Source organism: Lagopus muta, chromosome 4, assembly GCF_023343835.1.
Source record: "Lagopus muta isolate bLagMut1 chromosome 4, bLagMut1 primary, whole genome shotgun sequence".
Lineage (NCBI taxonomy): Eukaryota > Metazoa > Chordata > Aves > Galliformes > Phasianidae > Lagopus > Lagopus muta.
In genome coordinates, this window is record NC_064436.1 from 66,987,024 (window position 1) to 67,011,450 (window position 24,427).

Below are 24,427 nucleotides of genomic sequence, written 5' to 3' on the forward strand. Positions count from 1 at the left end.
AAGAGAAGTTATATTTTTGAGAACGTACATTGACATTTTGAATCTCAGCAGTTTTACTGGCTTATCAAGAATCATAATAGCTTAGAATCACCCAAGAAAATCACCCTGGAAAAGACCCACACAGTCATCTTGTCCAACCATCCATCTACCACCAATATTTCCCTAGTAAACCATATCACTTAATACAACAACTAAACACTTCTTGAACTTTTCCAGGGACAGTGTGAATTCATCACCTTCCTGGGCAGACCTCTTCAGCACCTGACCACTCTTTTGGAGAAAAAATGTTTCACAGAATCACAGAATGGCCAGGGTTAGAAGGTACCTCAAGAATCATGAATCTCCAACCCTCCTGTCACAGGCAGGGCCACCAACCTCCATATTTAATATTAGAGCAGGCTGCCCAGGGCCCCATCCAATCTGGCCTTGAACACCTCCAAGGATGGGGCACCACAACCTTTCTAGGCAGCCTGTTCCAGCAGTTTCCAGTTCCCTAATGTCTAACCTGAACACCTCCTCTGGCAAACTTGACACCATTGCCTCTAGTCCTGTTGTCCCCACTAAAACAATTTTTTCCTGTGCATAGGTGCTTTCAGAAAGGCAATGATGCCAAATTTTACCTATTCTTCTTCAACATTAAGATGGTTTCCTGAGACTCCAAGTATGAGTGCTAAAAAGTACTGTTTGGATTTTCCAAAAACTTGACATCTAGAGAGTGGAATCTCCAACAGCAATTCAGTTTAAGTAGCAAAACCTAATTTTATAATTTCTAATAGCTTATGAGTCAGTGTCAGGTCTCAGTTCACTAACTCCAAAGTTTTTCAGAGAATTGGGATCCTGGGTTAGGGATCTTCCTCCTTTGCATTGCACCCAGAGTCTACTTAGATGACAAAACCTAGCAGGAGAACAGATTTTAGACTACTTCTCTGTGTAATGCCTTTCTGGGAAAATAAGATCAGTGTTTCTTTTAGCCATTGTTCCACTGCCTCAAAACACTAAAAAGAGATAATTATTTGGACACTGTTGAATTACTCACAATGCATACATTGCTGAGCAAAAAAAAAAAAAAATGACTTGATTCTTTCCTTCAGAAAGCTTAGTAAGAATAATTATCTAATTTACAGACACTGCAGAAAATGACTATAATAAATGATGGTCCCTGCTCAGAGAAGAATGCATCATACAACTAGATTAAAATACAGTTAATTGTACAGAATGAGGAGAATAGAGGGGGACAAAAATTGGATGAAATTTACAAAAGAGAAAACATGTTTTAGAGAAACATCTCTAAAATACTTCTCTAAATTTAGAATGATGATAGACAAGAAAACTAAGCCTACAAATTTGAATGTCTGTCTCTTGAATTCTGTGTCCAAACTACATAGCTGCTTCTCACCCCTAACAGGAAATACCACTTCTAAGCTTTTAGTGCCGTCTGAATTGAATGACCAACTCATCACAACTCAATTATAATCAACATTTATTTCACTTTATTAATTTTACTCAATTAGAATAAGAAAGGATAGAAATAGGAGAAATAGAGAAGTAGTCAAATAGCAACCACACTTAAAAAATTGACTGTATTGAATATAAATATTTGTTCTTCACAAAGCTTCTATATCCTATACCTAGGACAAATATCTGTCAATATTCTTCAGACTGACAATATTTTGTCTAGGTTCTACAAAACAAAGATTTGATAAACTGTCCACAGCTGTGAAATGTTTTGATAACAATGTCACGGTTGGTAGGTGGTCATTTTCTGACAATTCTGACCACAAGAACAACATCACAAATTCACAACTTTAAGAGTTTAAAAATCTGTTATCAGCAGAAAACTAAGACCCCTATGTAGAACAACTGGAGAAGGACTTTAAATACAAAAGTAAAACACTTTAGTCACCCTAGCTAATGTGAGGCATTTGAATTAAGCTCATCAGAGAAACACCACTGTCATGGATAATGACCTGAAAACTCATCTGAAGTGATCTCATATAAAGATCACCTAATGCAAAAAGAAATCAAAAGATGTAGCTACAGCTATAATTTTCAGTGAATCTGAAGACTATTTGTAAGATCAGTAATTTTTATAACAATGATCAAAGAGTATTACGCAACTAATTCAGTGGACTGTCAACTGTGAAAAGGGATTCTGTACATTGAGTGCAACTTCTCACCCAACACACCTTTGTAATCTGGCTGTGATCACTGCTGCAATTACAGCCTGCACACTTGGCAGCTACAACTGAATGAGGCTTAAAAGACAAAACATCACTATGAATCTTCTGAGTTCAAGTACACTTGCATTACTTAACTTATAATTAATTTATCTTCATTTAAATAGTTGTCTTATAATTCAGACTGATGAGAAACAAAATGGAGGAGAATGGGAGGGAAAAATTGGTGGGATTTGCAGGATAGTGTTCCAAGTGCTCATGGTTCTGACCAAAATAAAAGCAAGGAAAAAAAAAGTTAATATATCTGCTTACTGTACACTCATCTTCTTGCTGAAGTATTACTAAACAGTAACATTAGATTCATTACCATTCTTTATTTGAGTTAGATGGTATCTGAAATTATCAGTGGGTTTGAAAAGAATTCTTTAGGCTTTCTCTGACAATGCAGTTCACTTAAAATTCCTTCTTTCAATGATTCTATCCTATTAATACCTCCAAATTGAGATCAGCATCCTGCCTCCAAGACATGATCTCCCTTCATGCATTAGCCTGCATAGAAGTCAAGCTGCATGAAAACAAGGTCCTTCTAACAGTAAATTTTCCAGAAGAGAAAGACACCCTGAAGCTTCTAAAAAGTGTCTGTTTCTCCCCACTGACTTTGAAATTAACTAGATTACTTCCAGACATCTCAATTTGGATGTCTGAATTCAGATGACACAAAACCTACTTGCTGTACTTCCATTTATTTCTGCAATTTGCCACTTGCAAAGGATCATACTATTTCACCCTATAAGATCAGGAATTTTCAAGTGTTTTTCTCTTCAATTTTGTCATAAAAACAAGAGGAGAAATAAATCTTTCACTTAATCATCAATCATAATGATATTTCCTTTTACCTGATCCAGAAGAGTTAGGGAATGATATGCTTTACTGTAAGTCCTCCTGCACTACATTTCATGACAACATGAATTCTAGAACTTCCACTTGGATTAAGCAAATATATTTCGTCAAAATATCAGGATAAGAAACAGGATATGATAAGACAGCAATAATTTGGACAGCATTTCACTTTATTTTCACTTTTCTCTATTTTCTATCACTTTGTGAAGAAAGCACAGTGCATCATTTAGCATATATCTATGGATGTTGCTTTACATCTTATGTAGGATTACATTTGATTTGCACCACCTCTAAGCTTGAAACAAATGAAAATTCAGAACAATATTTATATTTCTCTTGACAGTAAGACAAACTACATTGTGAATGGATAATATTGCAAGTTCTGAAGCACAACAGCAATAATACTGCATATCTCAAAGGAAAAAAGAACTATAATCTGCTTCTTTGAATGGCAATAAGTTAAGTACAGAAGGTGTAAATATGAGATACTCTGGGAGGAATGAAGGAGTTCCACCTCTTGGGCATTCAAGAGCTGTAAAAGTACACAGGAGCCACTTAAGGCAAGTAGTTAAAAAGTCAGAATCTTGAGAGCAGAAAGAATCTGTCTACTATCTTTTTAAAAAAGCGTAGCCAGCATGACTTTTTTTTTTTAACCTGAAAGCAGACATGTACTCTTTGAAGAACTAACAACTAGGTTTTCTGAAAGAAAAAAGTATACATAAAAAAAAGATACATAACATCCCCTGAGAGAGGGTGTGAGAAAGGAGATTTCAGAAGTGTAATGTTGCATAAATGAGTCTGCCAGTCCAGATATTTCTTTGAATAGTTGAGCTAACATCTCCTTCCTCTGACAGATTTAAGGAACACAGACTAAAACTCTTCCAGTGAGTGTGAGTCAGTGACTGTACTCATACATACAGTTAACACCATGTACATCCATGACAATGACCAAACATATCTTGCCTACAACAAAACTGATATTTTACTGTGCTCCTCAAAGTGCATGTCCTTTATTTTGTACCAAGTGTGCAACCTGCTGATCTTTATGTCAACGCAGTTCTGAAGAATGTAGCATAATATCTTGCAATAGTCAGACTGTGCAATGAATCCTTTCCTCAGGGACAGTGTTGTACTGAGAAGGTAGAAAAGTTCACAATGCCAGCAGAAGGAGGGAAGAAATAAATATTTATCATTTATAAACAGACAGAAAGGGAGGGAGAGAATTATATAGTGATGGAATCTCACTTTCGGTTTGGATGTAGCTAAAGAAATTTGTTCTCATTTTGGGAGGTAAGGATTATACTGCAGTATGACCAAAATGCTGAGGTGCTGAGTAAAAATATATATATAATCTGTTAATGACAAAGAATTGAAAGAAATAATATAAAACAGCAAAATAAGGAGCTGTCCTGCTTTTGATGGCCTCCTGTAAGCTCACAAGTTTCATTTCCAATGTTTGAATTTCTGATGTTAAGTTCCTCTTTACATAAAAATTATTTCTTTTTCAAATAATGTCTTCCATCTACAAAAGCATCCCTTGGAGTTAAATAGAATGTTTTCGTAAGTAGAGAACTCCTTTACCCAAAGGAAAAAACAGATAACAGGAAAAACAAAAACAAATAGAACAGGCAAAATGTGTGTTTTGTGTTGTTAGTATGTTTGTTCTACTTTATCTCCTGTATAAATGCCATCCAGTAAAACCCCTGAGGGTGATACAAGACATCCAGAGGAAAGTGTACAAGTTCTCATTTCTCCACTCTTCAGTACTATTCCAAAACACTCATATCCTTAGGACAGGAGACATTAGCAAGCCAATCTAACAGATAATCAATTTCCCAAGGTAAATAAAACAGACTACAATCTAAGAGATGGGGAATTTTTGCCCTGTGAAGAACAGTTACTGAATATGAGTTACAGAATGAAGAGTTATTTTACCTGTTTCAATTCCAAGTCAAATTTATCCTACACAGCCACTATTTCTAAAAATTTCTAACAAGATACAGATGCTGATCTGTTGCAGTGAGTCTACAAGGCCAAACTGGAATTTTTAATGTCATTGAATCATTGGACTGCCAAGACCTTATTGTAAAATTAACCAGAGAATTTCTTCTAGAACATACAACAGAACCACAACAGAGAAATAGAAAAATAAAAATTAAACAGATTTTGGGAGCACAAAAAAGAAGTGGAAGAAACAAGAGAAAGCAGAACAAAAATAAAGAGCATGAATTCCCCCATGGCCTTGTGGATGCAGTGTTTTTCATTTAAGCTTGATCTCAGTCCAAAATCTTTTCAGTGGTTTCTAAAATTGCAATAAAAGTCACCTCTGGTCAGTATGAAAAACTATTTTCAATTTTTATACTAGGCCTATTTATGTGTCAATTCCAACTTTCTCAGCATTTTCTGATCTCTTCTGTGCTATAGATTAAGTATGTATTGCTGTCCACATGCCTGACTCTACATCCCACACATCTCCTCCTCCAATTTTAGCCTGCTGCTTTCTGGGAAGGGTTAATCTCAGCCTTTCTCCAAGGGATTGTACCCCAAGAATATTTTTTAAAAAATGAGTCTGACATCTGGCAGCAGCCCATGAGAGTGTCTTCCATTGTTAATAGAATTTTTACTAAGGAAGTAAATTTACCTGGGTGTTTTTGGTGATCATGGATTTTTTTTATGCTTATTTATAGTGGTTCATACAAAATTATTTTCATAATCTACAGTCTTTTTTCTTTCTCTTTTATCACCTGATGATCTCATGGTTTAGCAGACTTCATGTGCTCTTAAAAACATAACCATCTTGAACCTTTATCTCCAATAATATGCCATTTTCTTGCTGATTTATGATACATCTGCTAAATGACTATCTAAAGGAAAAACATTTGAAATTAATTACCTAAACAAAAGAAAGCAAGAAAACAAAAAGTGATTCTTCATCTCTCTACGTTTTCCCAATTTAAACGAAACTTACACTGCTTCTCCAGTTTACACAAAAGTAGTATTTCTGTAAATCCTCTGAAATTTCATAAAGCTTGTTTATTTTAAAGACAGTGAAAATTATACACCAGCTGAACAATCTTAATATTGCATAAGAACTCCTCTAACTTACTTGAAGAGTTGTCTGACATGGAATTACATGGGGTCATAAAGCATTTTTGTTCTTAGACGCTTTTGTTTCACTCCTAGACTTTGGTTCATCTTTCATGTGCATTCTGTTCAGAAGTGTTTACATATTTTGAGCAAGGTTGTGTAGATACCAGTAAACTTGAATTATTCCTTCCTTTTTCTCAAACTCATGTGACTTCTGCCTTCCGTGATTTCATTAGCAGAAAAAAAAAAAATTGTGTTCTGTAAGAAGTTATTAAAATGCAGTAGAGCTAAAATTTAATTGCCAAAAATGTCTACAATTTGATATTTTTGTTTTGTTGATGGTGGGTTTTGTTTTAAAGTGCACATGTCCAGCACAGCCATGCTTTAACCAAACTGACAGCCAGCCAATTATTCTACTGCCACCTACCAATCTCATGTACTTCCACTTCTGTTGCAGAAACTATGGGCAACTTAGGTCCAAATTAAGGAAGTCAATGGAATCTAAATTCCCATAGTTCAAATGCATATTTGTCTGACCAAACATAAGTGCTTACTGTAATGAGTTAATAGCAGTCATATAATTCAAAGGATACTGCATGCAAGTATGGACACTAAATCACTCATAACTGTCCATCTCAAGCTCCTATTTCTTCTCATATCCTGATCTGAGACTGAATCCTTTCTTTGGCTTGTCCATGTCCTAAGTACATTTTATGTGGTTGTGTAGACTTTCTGAAGATTATTTCTCAATGCCTGATGCCAGTGCCAAGGAGTTAGATCAAGTAATATGAAAGAAGTCACAGTCTTTTTTTAATAAAAAAAAAGTTGCAATCCTTGCAGCAGCAGCTTTGTAGTGTACATTTTCAAAGAGCACAAGAGTGCTCTTACAGTTGTTTCTGAGAATAAGTTCTATATTTTTTTTCAGCTTGATGTATAGAGTTATGAAGCTGTTGCAATATTAGGAATTCATTTTCCAGGTGGGGATAGTGGAGGCGAAGTAAAAGAGTTGGGGATATCTAGAGAGATTGGCAACCATGTGCAAGCCATCCAGTTCTATAATCCCACTTGATATAATTAGCCAGCATTCTTCAAGCTATGTCTGCATTGCCAATGGATAGAAATTAGACTGATATTTTGCTGCTTACAAGTTAAATGAGGTCTGTGAGGAATAATTCGGTATCTTCACCAATGAACTGGATGAAGGGATAGAATGCATGCTCAGCCAGTTTGCTGATGATACAAAGCTGGGAAAAGTGGCTGATGCACCACAAAGCTGTACTGCCATTCAGTGAGACAGGGCAGAATCACCAAGGTTAGAAGAGACCTTCAAGATCATCCAATCCAACCATCCACCTATCACCAATAGCACTCACTAAACCATGTCCCTCAACACAGAATCCAACCATTCATTGAACACCTCCAGGGCCAGTGACTCCCTGGGAGCCCATTCCAGTGCTTGACCACTCTTTTGGAAAAGCAGTTTTTCCTAACATCCAGCCTAAATCTCCCCTGGTGCAGCTTGAAGCCATTCCTTCTCATTCTATCACTGTTACATGAGAGAAGTGGCTGACTGCCAGCTCACTGCAACCTCCCTTCAGGTAGTTACAGAGAATAGTAAGGTTTCCCCTGAGCCTCCTCTTCTCCAGACTGAACAATCCCAGCTATTTCAGCTGCTCCTCATAAGGTCTGTGCTCCAGACCCCTCACCAGCTTTGTCACCCTTCTTTGAACCCACTCAGGGGCAGGCTGAGAGGTGAGCAGAGAGGAACCTTATGAGATTCAAAAGCAGAAATGTAGAGCTCTATGTCTGGGGAGGAATAACTCTATGCATCAGTACAGGATGGAGGATGACCTGCTAGAGATGAGTTCTGCAGAGAACAATGTAGGGAGTTCTGGTGGTCAAAAGGTTGGCCATGAGCCAGCTGTGTGCCCATGTAGCTAAAAATGCCAGTGGGATCCTGAGGTGTATTAAAAAGAGAATAGCCAGTAGGTTGAGGGAGGTGATCTCCCTATGCTCTGTCCTGGCGAGGCCACACTTGGAGTACTCTGTCCATTTCTGGGCTCCTTGGTTTGAGGCAGAAAGGGACCTGCTGAAGAGAGTCCATTAAAGAGCTGCAAAGATGATGAGGGGCCTGAAGTATCTCCTTTATGAGGAAAGATTGAGAGTCCCGGGGCTGTTCAGCCTGGAGAAGGCAGAGAGGGGATCTTATCAGTGCTTATGTGTTTTTTCATGCTCCTAGATAACACACCGATAAACAGCTGTTTCCTCTTTCTAGAGCAGACCTATACACTGAGTAGATTGACTAGTTGTCATGGCAGGGTATGGAGATGTGATGTGGCTGTTGAAACAGGAATGTTTATATCAAAGTGAGGAAAAGGAAGCCAGATGTGTAATGGAAACCTATTTATTCCATCTGAGGGCAGTGTTCCACCATCTTCATATGTTGACTGTCCACACAGCCAACATGTGAATTGAGCTCCAACATAAAGTACTAGAGGCTAAAAGTTGATTACAAACTGAGTATACTATCTTCAGTCTTAAAAAAAAAAAAAAAAAAAAAAAAAAAAAAAAGCAGAAGGGGAAATGTCTTATCTATCCATAATGTGTCATGATTATCCATGTGTCATGATTATTCAGTTGCTTTCTGGAGTCGTCATACATTTTAGCAGCTACGACCAGACACATTTTCCCATTCTTCCCTCCAAAATCCAGTTCTACAATTCAAAAGTTACAAGAGTACAAGAACACGTGACTTGTGTTTTTGTTTTGTTTGAGATAAACTCAGAAAATCTGAAGAAGCACAGAAATATCTTTAAATGTTTAGCCATCTCATGGAGGCAGAAATGACATCAAGCTTCTGGCAGTAGTGCCAGAAAACTCAGACCAATTTGAACAAAGGTTCCTTGTCTGCAATGTCTGGGAGAGATTCAGAAGTCAGAACAGTGACAGAAAACTTGTGTAATACAGGTTATAGAATGACTCAAAAATGTCTCTGTGTATAATAATGGATGATATGGACAAACCATGAGGATCCACAGTTTCTTTAGGAACATCCTTGAATAGCAGCTATGACAACCAGAGATGACTTTAAATAACATGCTCTCACCTGCCATTTAAAACCTTTCCCCTTGGACTCCGGAAGAGCCAATGACAGGAAAGACAGAGATAATAGAGGAAATGAATGAGTTTGTTCTGGAATTGTGAGACTTATTTTATCAAAAAAAGGGGTAAAGCTGACAGTAATATCAATGGCCTTTCCATTCAGGCTTAGATGAGTTTAGAGGTGCAATTTATAATGTTTGTGACAGTACTGAAGAAATCTATTGTTCTTGACAACAGGGCACATTTTTTTGAGCTTCAGAGCATAGCATTCATGATAAGGAAAGTATTTAAAGAAAATGGGGAGAGATGGGTGGATGAATAATATTTACTTCAGTTGTAAAACTATTAACATGGGAGGTAATTCAACAATCCAGAATATCACGTGTATACTGTGGACAGGTTGTATTCAAAGGAGATTCATTCAGTGCTAATACAAATGTATTAGATTTGAACAAACTGCACATTCTCATTCAGCGATACAATAATAGGTTTATAAATGATTATTGGGTATTTCTCAGCCAACTGACCTTCCTGAAACACCAAGTTTGGTTCTGACTCTGGGTCATGATAAAGTCTCTCTTGAATCTCAATAAACACCAACAAAAGAACACCAATAAAACAAATGAAAACCTCCTAGGTCAGTTGATGTGGTTGCTACTACAGTTCACGACAGGAATTCTTCACAGTAAAATAAGAATTACTAAATGTTAGTGGCTCCTATATATTGTGCAGCTTTTAATTAAGATTGTAATCAATTCAACACCAAACAGATGATTGCTTAACATCAACTGCATGCTCATAAAATAAGCTGTGTTATAAAATATTGGTCTAATCTGTTTCATCTTTATGGAAGGTACTTGTTTAAACCTGGAAGAGTCTGACTAAATTTCAGCAGTTGGTGTTGGGGTAATTGCAAATAACAACAGAACATCTAATGTTTACAGAAACAGCATTGGCCGCATACAAAAAAGCTGTAGATACCTCGTTCCAATATTACTATAGGATGCAGAAATGCTGGAAGTGAAAATAAAAACTTTTAGAGTACTGAGAAAAATGTGTTCCATTTTCCATCTGGATTACTCCTGTGTGTTTAATTTCTAGTCATTTTTAATCCAGTAATATATTTTACTTTAAATTTACTTACTCTACTTTACTATATTTTAATATAAACCCATTATGGCTGGCCATCAGGAGAACTATCATTCAGTATGTAGTACTGAACATCTGAAGGATGAAAAGGAAAAAGTGGATGATGAGGCTCAATGATGTGGCATGTATTATATATGTTAAAAGACTGGAATCGAGAAACTGTGATTCAATGGACTTATGTGGAAAACCTTTTTCTAGCATTTGTTATCACATGGACACTGTCTGCTGCATAGTGATGTTAGCCAGGCTTCCATCAAACATGAACATGAAACTAGTATTTATTCAACACACAACTGACAATTTGTTATAGTAACAACTATGATTTCCCTCATTTTCCCATACATTCTTTAGCAGCTAGTCTAGCATCTCCAGTACAGTTCTCTCTCTTCTCTACAATGAGAGTGATGGAGCATTGGAGCAGGCTGCCCAAAGAGCTTGTGGAGTCCCTTCCTTTGCAGATACTCATGATCTGTCTGGACACCTACCTGTGTGACCTATTGAAGAGAACATGCTTAGCAGGGAGTTGGACTCAGTGATCTCTTGAAGTCCTTTCCACCCCCCGCAATTCTGTGATTAGCAATAAAATGTTTATATGAAGTAAAGAATAAGGAGCAGTCAGGTTAAGATTTTTTTATCTGTACAAACGTCAACTTTATAATGAGCCTTCTAAATGGTCACTGCGTTATAAAATAGTAGAGGTAAAAAGTCTGGACAGATACATTGAGCTACACCACAGATTCACTGACAAATTTCCACTGTTTGAGAATGGTTTGTGCAAAAATAGAATGGATAGAATATATATTTGAGGAACTGGGGCACATATTTTTATACTGTTCTGTTTAGTAGCATCCACAGTTACACAGACTACAAGCATCACAAAACCAAAAAGAAAAAAAAAAAGAAGGTATCTCTCCACATTTCATGATCCTTATAGACGAATGTGAGTTTCCTCAAAGATATCTTCCAAACAGCATTTGATTGCATTGAGTTACTTCAAGAATCCAATAAAATTTTTCCTGAGAGGAAAACATAGTGCTAATTTTTGCAAAGCGTATATCATTGTTTTGGGATATGAAGTAAAATTTTCAAGCAAAAAGCTTTGCAGCATGCCAAGGGACTACCGATCTAGTAACAGAGTTCTGGAACAAATGGAAGTATTGTGCAGAAAAGCACACAAATGGACATGGTAGTGCTCAGCATCTGGATATCTTCTGTGACTGTGGCTTCATCCTGAGGGTTGGTCTAAGATCGAATGAATTCTCTCATACTGATGTTGGAGAATGCTAAACAAAAAGTTGGGTATAGTTCACAAATACTGTTTGGAGAATGTGGAACAGCTTCTTGACTGCTGTGTATGAGCCAAATCCCAAATTAAAATTTCTTATTGAGAGCTCTGCATCCAAGCATTCCACAGAAATCACTCTCATTTCAGCATCTTCACTGAATACTGAGACTTCCTGCCATCTGCCAGCAGTCTCCACAGAAAAAGCGTAGAACATTATGTTATTTTTTTACCACAGTACCTTATTTCTTAAATTATTGCTTTTTCATGCCAGTGGCCTTTCTGTGAAATAAGGACAATCATTTTCCTTTCAAGAAGAGGCAAAAACTTGTTAATTCAAGAAAAGACGTCACAAATTTACAAATAAGCATAAGCATACAGTGGTAATTACTAGCACTGAACATGCAATAATACTGTCCCAAGACTAGACTTTTCTGACATGATGTGTAGTGTACTACGCTACTACACTGCTCTAATTTCTCCTTAATTATGAGGTTCTCTAAGTGAAAAGAGAAAAATATATAGAAAATGAGAACCATAATGTACATGAAATTGCAAAGCTAAAGCATCAGACCTGATAATAGCATATCAAATCACAAAGATGATCTAGAAGGTCTTCGTGGAAGGCAGAGTAAAATATAACATATTAAGAGTTCTTCAAAAAAATCATGGACTGAGAACAAACTACAAGAGAGTACACAAACATGACTATTGCCTGTGACATCTCCCTTGGATATATGTCCATGAAGGATGAAAAAGCTATTACTGTGGGCCTGAGCTTATAGGTATCTGCAGAAAAGGAAGTTTATGATGATATCATCCTTCATACATCCATCAATTTAATAAATTCAATGATAAGAAGACAGGTAAGATTTGGAGAAGATTATCATTCTTACTGATGTGGCTTAAAGTATTGTTTCCTACTGAATGTATACGTGCATTGTATTTTTAGTATCCAAAGCGTTGTGTACACATTCTTTGTTTTCTCCAGCAAGAATACACGACATACAATATTACTGATGTTTGAAAACATGAAATAGGAAGCAGTCTCCTGTCTCCTTCCTTTCTCAAAGAAAATTTTCAGGTTTACTCTTCAAATACTTGCCAGAGTCCACTGAGGAGTATGTTATTTTACACAATACTAAAACCTATTTTCTCTATGAAATGAGTCACAAACATGTCAAGCTGTATTAAAACCACGGAACACCACCAAGGACAACTTTTTAGCATCTCCCCTACAATAATTCAGTAATCTAGAAACTATTTGCAGAAATACTGAAACAAGGGAGAAGTCTGGAATTCAAACAGCTCCATAACTCTGGTATACTTTTGCCTGTAATACAGACCAGCGTTCTAGCTTCCCAGTAAACATCTCACCTTATTTCTCTCGTTCTTGACTGGCATTGTTTGCCGATGGGCACCAGTAAACAGTAGCTGTTCTATGGAAAGAGTCCTCTACTTTTTGATCTACCCTACTTACCTCACTTCCTTAACAAATATTCAAAGTGAAAGAAGATTCCGGTAAGAATCAGAAGGCTTTTGGTCTGAGACAATTTAGGAGGTATAGCAGAAACTTTGAATGGTTTTCCAAATACCAATTAATAAATTTGGCAGTATTTTTTACTTCTTTTTTCAGCATTTGGAATGGAATTTAATCCCATCAGATTCTATGGAGATCTTTAAAATCCAACTGATAATTTATTGGTCTATAACTCAATAGTCAGAAATAGATAAATAGTGTTGACTGGAACAAACTCCTTCTTAGCTGACAAGAGCATTTTTAATTGTGCATGTCACAAAGCACCTGACCAATGGTTCCCTGAAAAGTTTAAATAGAATATAATGTAGCAGGCCTTAGGTCTACTACATAGCTGCGTGTAGGATCATTACTGCCCTGCTTGCACAAAACAGTGGCAAGTAACACTAGCTTTAGTCCTGTGCTAGAATTTCTTCAACAGTGCCTCAGGTCAATGTATTCAGAAGAAGGATTAGAAAATACGTAGGCATGGACTAAGTAAAACTGAATGACACACAAAAAATTAAAGTGCATATCTATTTTAATTTAGTGTTTTCTAACTAGGATAAAGCAACTATTCATTCTAAGAAGTATTGACTCAAGAGCCAGGCACATATATGGAATGTAAATCATCTAATAATATTGTTTCATTTTTGTTATACTATTGCTTTACTCTTAGAAAACCATCTGTTTAGGAGAACTGAAAGAGTTCAAAACCCCTTTTTGAATGGCATTGAGGAAAAAGAAGCATGTTGTCAGCCAACACAGAAATATAACTCCAGTGAAGACGAAGAATTCACTGCAATGTAATTCAAGAAATACACCAGTACAGAAGAAGGAAAAAGTAAACTCTGCTTTCAGAATACTGATCAGTATTGAAAATAATTAGACAATTCCATTCACAAAGTTCTCATCTGCTGTCACACAAGGTTTTGGCAGGTAAAATATTGAAAGCATTTTGGTCCTTTGTGTCTAATGACAATATACTTTATATTGTGAAGTCTTTGGAGCAGAAGAGAGAACTATGTGTTTTATTTGCTTTGAATAATATAATCACTAAGATTGACATGTTTTCAGAAAAGCTGACAGCAAAATAAGAAATCTATCCCAAATGGTCAGAATGAACTATATTTCTATATGAATAAAAAAAATGCTGAAACTAAAGCAGAAAAAATATTGGGATATGGAATACTGGAGTACAGTAGCTACTGAGTTCAAGATTACTGGCGAAAACAGTGTGCAGTCTCAAATTTTTGTGAACTGCAAAGAGCAGACCTGTCTTTACAAGCAATCAAGTGACAGCATTTACAACATTTCCCCAAGAGGTCTGACAAATTAATCTACTCCCTTAAATAATTGTGTTCTGCGATCTAAACATAGAAGGATAATTTGGTTAGTCCACTTAGGTAATTAACAATATTTGTTATTTTCAAACTACAGCACAGACAGAACAGGCTAGACTGACACATTTGTGTAATTTCTAAAAGTTAACATGGGGTCACAACAGAAAGACTATGCATCAAGCATATCCCTCCCCATGCATAACTCAACAGAGGTATGGAACATGTAGGCTTCATTCTTCAATATCTTTTTTTAAACATGCCTAGGTTCTGTGGCTTTAATGAGATTTCCTGGTTATTTGTGCACTACTCAACTCAGACATGCCACTCATTACATCATTTAGTACTCCTACACTTATGGCCCCATTTATTGAGCTCTCCCATTTTCACATGTGCTTTCTTGCTACTTCTAAACTTCACTATTTATAAAACAGTAAATGTGAAATCTCTCTACTCTTTTCAGGGATGCAATAAACAATGATTTATCTATGGAGACATCCCCATTTTTTTCTGAAGATTGCTTAGCTACCTTGACATTCATCAGAGCCATTCTTTTAATTCTGATTTATTCTGAGTGCAAAAGTTTCTCACAGAATTAGTACCTCACAAGAGAAAAATCAATCTGGTTTGGTCAGAGAAGAGTTAGGATCAGACTCAGTTCTCACATAATCAAAATCTACCTGGTATTTTACTTTTCACGACTGCTGCTCCTTAACCCAGAGACTTGCTTTCCCTTGCAGCACCTTCACTTCTTCTCTTTTTCAGATGCATAGAGGAATACCTCTATGCCTGCAATTCACATACCTGACAGTACTTACAACACACACACACACACACACACAAAAAAAAAAAAAAAAAAAAAAAAAAAACCAAACAGACAAAAAAACCCCTATCATCTATCATTTCAATAGAAGGTGTGTAGCATAACCTTTTGCATAGCATCAGTTGGAGAATTCTGCCTATGGATTCCTGCATTAACCACAAGCATTCAAATTTCTGAAATTCTGGACATCATTTAAGAAGATAGCCAAATTAAATAAACTTAGGTACAATTATAACACAGCCCTTGGTTTTCTTGTGAAATACACTTCTTACCTTAAAATTAAATAGTTAACTTTCATTTCTAGTTTGAATTTTCTACTAAATGTATTTACATGTGTTGTTGTTGTTGTTGTTGTTGTTGTTGTTGTTGTTTTAATTAGATCTCTTGCTAAAATGATGATTCAAAGATATTTGTCATCCACAATGACAGATCACTTTAGAAATTAAGTTTAGGTAAAAAGTTATGGGATACAAAAGAGCTTATTTTCATCTCTTCCTAACTATATAAAAACAGTAAAGTCAACATTGACAATAAAATTTCTTTCAGTAGTGAATGCTAACTCCTTTCCCATTTAATTCAGCAGATCTTTCTCTCCCATTACAATAAAGGAAAGTGAAAAAAGAAGTTCAAATGACCTTCCAAACTGTTGGTCATATTTAGCTTTTATTCATTGTTTTCAATGTATTAAATTCACAGACATTACTAAAATAAGCTGTCTCATCTTTGGGGATTTATTTAGTTCCCTGTCCTATAGGTAAGAAAACAGAACAAGCAACCACATATTCTATTACTGATAGATCCAGAAATAAAATACAGATCTCCTGTTTGTTCTTTCAATGAACTGGTGATCAGAGTATGTTATTTTTGTGTTCAGCTCTGCTTAGTAGAGATACTGCATACTGATCTCAGGAGCCAATACAGAGGCAAGTGTGGTGTTTGTTAACCTAAGAACTCAAAAGTTTAAGAAAACATGAGAGCAGATATTAGATAGAATGCAGGCATTCATGTTTCAATTAAAGACCCAGGCTAATATTTAGTTACAGAAGACTTGTGTAAGTGAACATAGCTGAGTAAATGACTTCTGCAAAAAGGAAGATGTCTAAACTTCAGACTGAAGGAACTTGGAGAGTATGCCTCCTTTTAGGAAGTTTTCCTTCAGCTCTCCCATGCTATCTAAGTATATTTTCTTAAAATCCAAAGTTAAATTGTTACAAATTTCCTTTGTTTGTTCTCCACGTAGACCAAACACAACACTTGTGATTATCAACTTGTAAAATGATATTTTCTTTCAAAGCATTAGCTGTAGTCTCTCAAGACAAGTGCATTTATGAATATGTATTGATATGTGTGTGTGTTAATCATTTTTAATGCACAGTGTCTGTAAAAATATTGTTCCTTCCTCTAAAAATATCTGCCAGGTGTTTTAATATGTATAACAGAAGTCTGAAAATAAAAGACCAATGTAAAAGAAAAACACCCATTCATCATCAGTTCACTGACCATCTACAGATATGAACAGCTAATTTAGTCGGTGATACTTCTTCCTCCTTTTCCTCCCTGATTCACTGCAATTTCTCTTCCTGCAGTTGCTTAGTCCAGACTCTGTAGGAGTCTCAGAGAGCTCAATTTACAAAAAAGGCTTAAGGTATCCACTGAGTAACCAAAGAATTTACAGAAGTGACTTAATAAATAGCATACCAAACTCCTGCTGAGACACAACTAACTTCCTGGACAGACAACACTGATTACAGAAAATCTGGAGAAAAAAAAATACTGAAATCTATCAATTCCACAAGGGGATAAGTTGGTGTGATTTTTGTTGTTATTGACAAGATCCTTCTATCTTCTCATACCCTCAGTGGTAAGCAAAATGTATTTGCACACATTAACAGAAGCAGGTTATGGCTTCATGGTCTTGTTTTATCAAATTTTTATAAAAGAAAGATATGTATTGGATGTGGTGTTTCTAACTTTAGTGAGCGGAAAACCAAATGTATTTTCTTGGATCTGTATGCTGCAAACGTCTGATATGAAGTAATGTTCTTGTGACAGATTACTGCCAACACTGCTTGTTTGTGAATCAAAACCAGTGCAGAGATCATAGGCAGAGGGAAGCTGAACATCTGGGGAAGAGTGGAGAATTTTTTTTTACCTCTAGCTGCTGTCTTTGTATAGGACCAGTTAATCCGGGTTAAAATACAGGCCAGCTGTGAAAAGCCAAACTGAGAAATAAATCTCTCTCTCAATGGAGCAAAGACAGCAAAACTGCCACAAATAAAGCACAGAAATCTGATCCTCAAGAACTGTATCCTTTCCTTAAGCAATATCTACAGGTAGACAGAGAAAAAATAATTTTGCATGTACCCTCCGTGGCATGCACTAGTGTAGCAAGAAGAAGAAATAAGGAAGAAATGGCAAATAAATTTCTTCTTTGGTGATGGTCTGTGGCTGTGAGTTTGGGTTCTAGCACTGAATCCAACTTGGGATTTTATGAACCTGCAATTCAGGTAACTGAGACGCTTCAGGAAACATCCAGCTTTTCTTTCTAAATGAGTCTATAACTAAATAGGATTAGGCAGGAGAAGATATTTTACCAGGAATATAAAGTAATTTCTTCTCTAATTACTAACCTATGCTAAGGAATTTTAAGTTCTCTCCAGGCTGTACAGAGACATATGTCTTTTCTTTCTCCAGAAATGTGTAACAAAGTAATTTCAAGCTTTTCTGTAAAATTGAATGTGCTTTCAATCAGACCTTCTAAGAAGTGTATAAAAGAGCTCTTAGCTAGTAATAAATTCTTCTTTTCAATATTAACAAATGGCATCAAAAGTTGCAATTTTAACAGCTGCAGAACATTGGGTAAGGAAATGAGGTTTGTCTGTGTTCATTGCTAACTTCTGCTATCTGACTTGTTTAGAGCTAGCATAATTGTAGTATTATCACTGTTATCTCCTATTAAAAAGTTGTGAGATATGGCCACATAGAAGTCTGGTTGAACCTACAATGTTCAAACTGATATTTTTACATGCTGAATATCTACATTGGCCTGAACAGTTTGGAAATGTTCACTGAAAATCATCCTGTGTTTCTGAAAAAACACAAGGGGGGAAAATGTTTTCTATGTTAAGTAAGGAATAATACTTACGGAGTTTTAAACCAGAACTATGCTTTTTGTGTTTTTTTTTTAAATCCTTCTTAGAGACAGAATTGTAAGACTGAACTGGGATGAAAGAAAACTCAGAAATTATCTCACTTTATTATTATTAACTTGAAAGCTAAGTATCTAGTCTAATTCTGATTTAAGGTTTCTTAGATCAACAAAGAGAAAGACTTTCAAAGCATATTTCATCCTATATTTATCAGAACTGGGTGGGATAACTAATACACTTGTAACATACACGGGATGGAGACCAACAGAACACTTCAGAAAGGGCTCCTGTGTTAACACACCTACAGCTTGGTAATCCCACACTTAGACTAACTAAAAGAAAGGTGCAGAGAAGAGGGGCTTGGATTAAATGAAAAACAAAACAAACAAAAAAAAAATAAAAAAAAAAAACAACAACAGATTAATAATTGAGAAAGATAGTCTTGGATTTTCATGTTTTTGTCGTGCATGAAGAAGTGAGTGAAATTCTTTGAGATTGGGAGGACAGATCATTTTTCTCTTCTCCTTAAAATAAACCGGTAGTGGAAACAAACGCAGGTGAGGAGGAGTTTGAGACAGATGCTGGGCAAGAACAATATCTATGTAAGTCTAGGACTTGAGGGATATGCTGATAAAGAGTTATGCCTCTATGAAGGATCAACATTTTAAGTACAAGGGAAGGAGATGAGTCAGAAGAAGAAATAAAGTCAATTAATCAAAGTTTTTGGAAAGGTATATCATGGGACGTGGGAAGGAAAAAAAAAAAAGAAAAAAAAAAAAAGGATAACATATTTAGAGACAGTATTTGGGAGCCCTGGGTAGAAAATCTGAAGGAAAGGAGAATTTAGGACTTTTTAATAAGTCGCCAAAGGAATAGCAAATATTTGGTTTTTTAGATATAAAGAGGGAGACTAAAATGAGCAGCTGATCATGAGAAAGAGGTAACCTTGGTTCAGGAACAAACCTCAGGTGAGGCTTGAGAGAGGATGAAGCATGCTTTAGACAACACTGCTTCAAGGCTCAGTGATGCCTCCAGGCATAGCAGAGAGAAAGTTTTAGTCCTACTGACCATGCATGACAGCATTAGTGTATCTCCACAGAATGCAATTATTCTTTTCAGTTTACTTAAAGGAAAGAAAGCTCTAGGAAAATAAAAGGAATAAAACCTAAGAATATGTTAATTTTAACATTCCCTAGCTTTCACATACTAAAATTTGTAACCTTATTTCAGGAAATTAATGGAACAGTTTTTCAATGTAATTATTTATTTCTAATAGGGTTGAGTAAGAGCTTATAAATCCTAATGTTAGTAAACAAATTTTATGTTCTCTGGTTTGGGAAAAACAGGCTTTTATGTTAACAACTATATGTTTCAGCTTTTCATTATGTCTTAGTGCTCACTAAGTCAGTTTTCTTTACATCTATTGCAACAGCAATTGGTTCTGTCACTAACTCTTCATAAATGATTTTATTGAAATCAAAAAGAGACAATGTTTTCAGACTTTAAAGAATTTCTTAATGCAGTTCACTAATCTCTGCCTTATTTGAAAACTGTTCTTCATTATTAATAAAGCTTCTCCTGCCTAAAATAATTTCTGTTATTGCCATCTCCATATTTCTGTCCATAGAATGGTTCTGCTGGCTTGTCAGATTTAATCTCTAAAAAGCAGAGAAGTTATCAAAATATGTCAAAAATATATATGCATTAACATCTGATTTAGCCTAAGAAGGGAAGGAATAGAGTTTGAAGTGTGTGCCTGAATGAACTAATGAAATTTTAATGGCACTTCAGTTCTATTTATCAGATTTGTATTCTTCACAATTTTCTTTTTTTTTGCTTTTGTTGTTTAAAAAATTGCCAGTATTTAAGAAAATTCTGACCATCTGCCATGCTATTAGAGCAATTCAACTAACTAGCTTATAGCCTCAGCAATTTTGCCATTCTCTAAAGAAAGAAGTTTGCCACATAGTATGTGATGAAAAGCTGACAGCTCTGAGTTCAGTGTCTTGTATCCAAAAGGAGTATTTTATTTTTTCTGCTATAATCAACAAAAATGCACAATCTTTAAGATTTCTTCTGTTTCTTCTAAAAATCAGAGCCCAATGCTCTGTATATGCTTCTTTTCATGTTTCCATTTCATGTTAGGACACAGAATAAAGGACTCGTTGAAAAAAATACAGGAAATTCATGACCAGAGGCCAAACACAACCTCACATCTGTAAGGTGGCTCTCTATGAAAAAGCCAGTAAACTAAGTTCAGAGCCTATTCATCAAATACTAAGAACTTCCATCTTTAGAATGCAATAACATGGGTTGCATTAAGAGATAAAGGGTGAAAAGATGGACATTTTTGCATTGTTTTAAATATGCTGCAACAGAAACGAACACCTTTTTGTACTATCCCAAATTCTTGAAATTTAAATTAGTTTTTTTAATTGAATTTAGGTTTAGTATTCTATTGAAAACAGGACTGAAAACAAAAATTTTGCCAATTTTGTAGCACTTTTCATCTTTGTCTACCTAGGAATATAATTGCTGTTATGTTATGATATTTTGGATTTCAGTTCTGATTTGCAGAGCTTTTTCAAAATCGTATTCTAAATGACACACCTAGCTTTTTCACACACACACTTGCACACATACAGAGTAACATCCTTTGTGCCTTTGCATTTCAGCACCTTCTGCCATCCAGTAATCTGAGCTTTGTCCAACAAAAAAAAGTCAGTGAAAATGATTTGGGTGCCTTGCTTTTACACTTTCTGTCCTGTATTGCATCTTTTATTTGTTTTTATTCTACATTGTGGCATTGTGAAAACAACAAGAGAAAAAAAAAAAAGAAGAAAAAAAGAAAAAAAGAAAGTTCAAAGAACAGCAATTCCAAGTGCATTGAGATTGAAATAAAGAATGTTATGTCATCAGAGAGCAGTGACAGATTTAGATGTCTTTTCATTTACAAGGCGTTTGGATCAGACCCTTGTAATTAGTAATCTTAGTATTTGGGTATTAGTTTCTTAGTACAGATTAAGAAAACGCACAAAATTTAAGCAATCTATGCCAAAGATAACAATGGAATAAATAAGAAGAAAGAGAGTAAAGCAAAGGCTGAATGAAGTTCCTCTGACAAGAATAACACAAGACTTCCTTCCTGCTGCTGAACCTGGAGTACTGCACTTGTTATTTGAATAAAGCTCTTTTTGCCTATGCATCATCAGCTCCCATGTCCATCTGTTGACTAAATAGGATTAGTTTGGAGAAGGACAGCTAATAGTTCCAACTATATTTGTGTATGATTTCATTCCTGACTGGAGGAGCCCAGGATGCCCTAATGACAAGGATATATAGATGGAATAACCAGAATTCCTAGCACATTTAGTTTGTGAGGATGGGATGATACATCTAAAAACATCTGCACAGTGGGACCCCTAAAACTCTGACTGCTAGTGATAATGCATCCTTCACCTTTCTGGCCCTGGACTCAGCTTGGTATCCCACTTGTAACTGCAAACTAAGTGCAAACTACAGATCAGAATTTTTCAAGAAATAACAGAAGGTAGCATGTGCAGGGATTTCAGGAGCACATAATTTATAAAACTACATTACACAAAAGGCCGGTAGATGTGAGGGTAGCTGGGGTTTACTCTGTTCTTTCATTGTGTTGTTCAAAGAACTGGACTTGGTAAACAAATACCTAAGGAATGGCCAATTTCAACCTACTCTTTCCCAAGTTCCACATATTTCTTCACTGTGAGGGCGATTAAATGCTTGAGCAGGCTTCCTAGAGAGGTGGTTCATTCCCCAAGTCTGACACTTTTTAAAGAAGCATTCAGATAATGCTGTTATTAATATACTGAAGTGGTCGGGCATTGTGCTTTTTGATCTCTGTTGGTCCTTTCCAACCCAACTATTCTATTCTAACCTAGTTTCAGAAAAATCAGGATTCCATTCTCCCTGTCTGGAATAAAAGAAGTCCAGGGAGATGCTTATCATGATTTATGTATTCAGTACAGACATACGTCTGAAAAAGACTTTACCAAAATAGCTTTGGATATTCTCCAAAGCCAGCTCCAACAGGGATCAAGGTCTGACTGAGCCCAAAGCTTGTGGCTTGGAGACAATTACTAGAAAAGCATGGGGTCCAAAGACAAATAGCTGAGAAGCATACCTGTGGTCAGTGCCCTTTTTTGCTCCCACCAGGCCAGCTTTCTCAGTACTTGGACTAACAGTCCATGCTCCTAAGCAACACCAAAATTGAACAGCAACTATTTCTTGTCTATGAACAGATTTTGACAGGGACGCAATAATTTGGAAGTCAATAAAAAGAATTCTTTCAGCATTGCCTGTCTTTCAGACAGTGTTTCATCTCTGAATGTCAGCATCTTAGACACAGCTTCTTGCTAGGAGCTATTCTGCAAAGCAGCAGAGAGTAGGAGTCATCCTGCAGACTGTTAGATGACCACAATCTGCTGAGCTTTTTTTTTTTTACAAGTAGATTGAGACAGGCTTTGTCTTTGTCTGTAAGTTTATGGGAAAGGACTATAAAGCAATATTTTTCTTCATATTAATAAAACTTCAGCAGTTGAGTCCCTGCCTGATTTTCAGTCTTGTTTCCTGAATTGTTGTTCTAGCCTGGCTTCCATGTTCTTGCCTTCCTCAACCCTAAATAAGACACAGAAACAAATTGCCATTTTAAGTGCTAAGGAAATGCTGATGATTTAAGGCATGGTTAAGCATTTATTACAGAACAAAAACACCTGAATCCACTCATTTTCTGTGGAAATAGTTACAAGATGATTAAAGGAATTCCTTTGTTCTGCTCTATACGGCAGACTGAGCCAGTGGAATTGGATTTGCACTGCCGTTCCTTAGATGGAGTACAAGGTACAAACACTCCTGATATGATGTGGAAGTCAGTCTGTTCCTGAAGGGCCTAAAATCTACCTCCATTTCCGTAATGCTTTCCCCATTTCTTTTACTGAGCAGTACTGGCAGATAACGAACTAACTCAGGTCTCTATATAGAGTTATTTTTTCAGGCAGAATGACCTCAGTTCATGCAATTTTACTTAATGTATTACTAACCAGGACACATCTGATCATTGATTTGTATACTGAGAAAAAAAATGACAAATTTTTTAAGAAAAATTAAAATGGACACCTATTCTTGCAACTTCCAAGTCTCAGACTTCCTTATTTTTCTGCAAATTACACTCTGTCCCCCGAGCACCACTGCAGCCCCCACATTAACCTTGTCACTTGTGCCATGACAGTGACATCCCACCTGGAGAAAGCTGAGAGTGGCTGGGTTCTCATCTTACAATCTTAAGGGAGATTAGTCAAATGCCTAATAAAGGAATTCCACAAAAACACAGAAAGAGCTCACAGCATACTTAAATACATATTTTTCTAGCCCAGCCTTTATCCCCTCCACTTGACCATATTTACTCTCACATTATACATCTGCTCCCTGCAGAGATGCCTAAGCAAACATTTTTGCACTGTTTGATTTTCTCCCCTTTTATTTATTAATAAGGACCAAATTTAATTTAAGGAGCTGGCATTTAAATATCATGCAGTTTCAACAGGTTTTCTACTTTCAAGTTGTGATGCAATGATATTTCTGTAGTGAATATTAACCCCCAAAGATATTATTTTATTGTACTCATATGCTTTAATAGCTAGGACAACAGAAGCAAGAAAAGCTATCTACATGATATAAATTGAACACATTAGCTGTAATATTTTGCTATATTTAGTATAAAATAGATGTGCTTTATAGATTTAAGTACAAATTGATGCCTCATTCATGCAATGAATATTTTCTCATGCAAGAAAATATTCTCTGTTTACTGAACAATCAATAATTAATGTAGCACTACATTTTTGTTTTAATTTCCTATATTTAT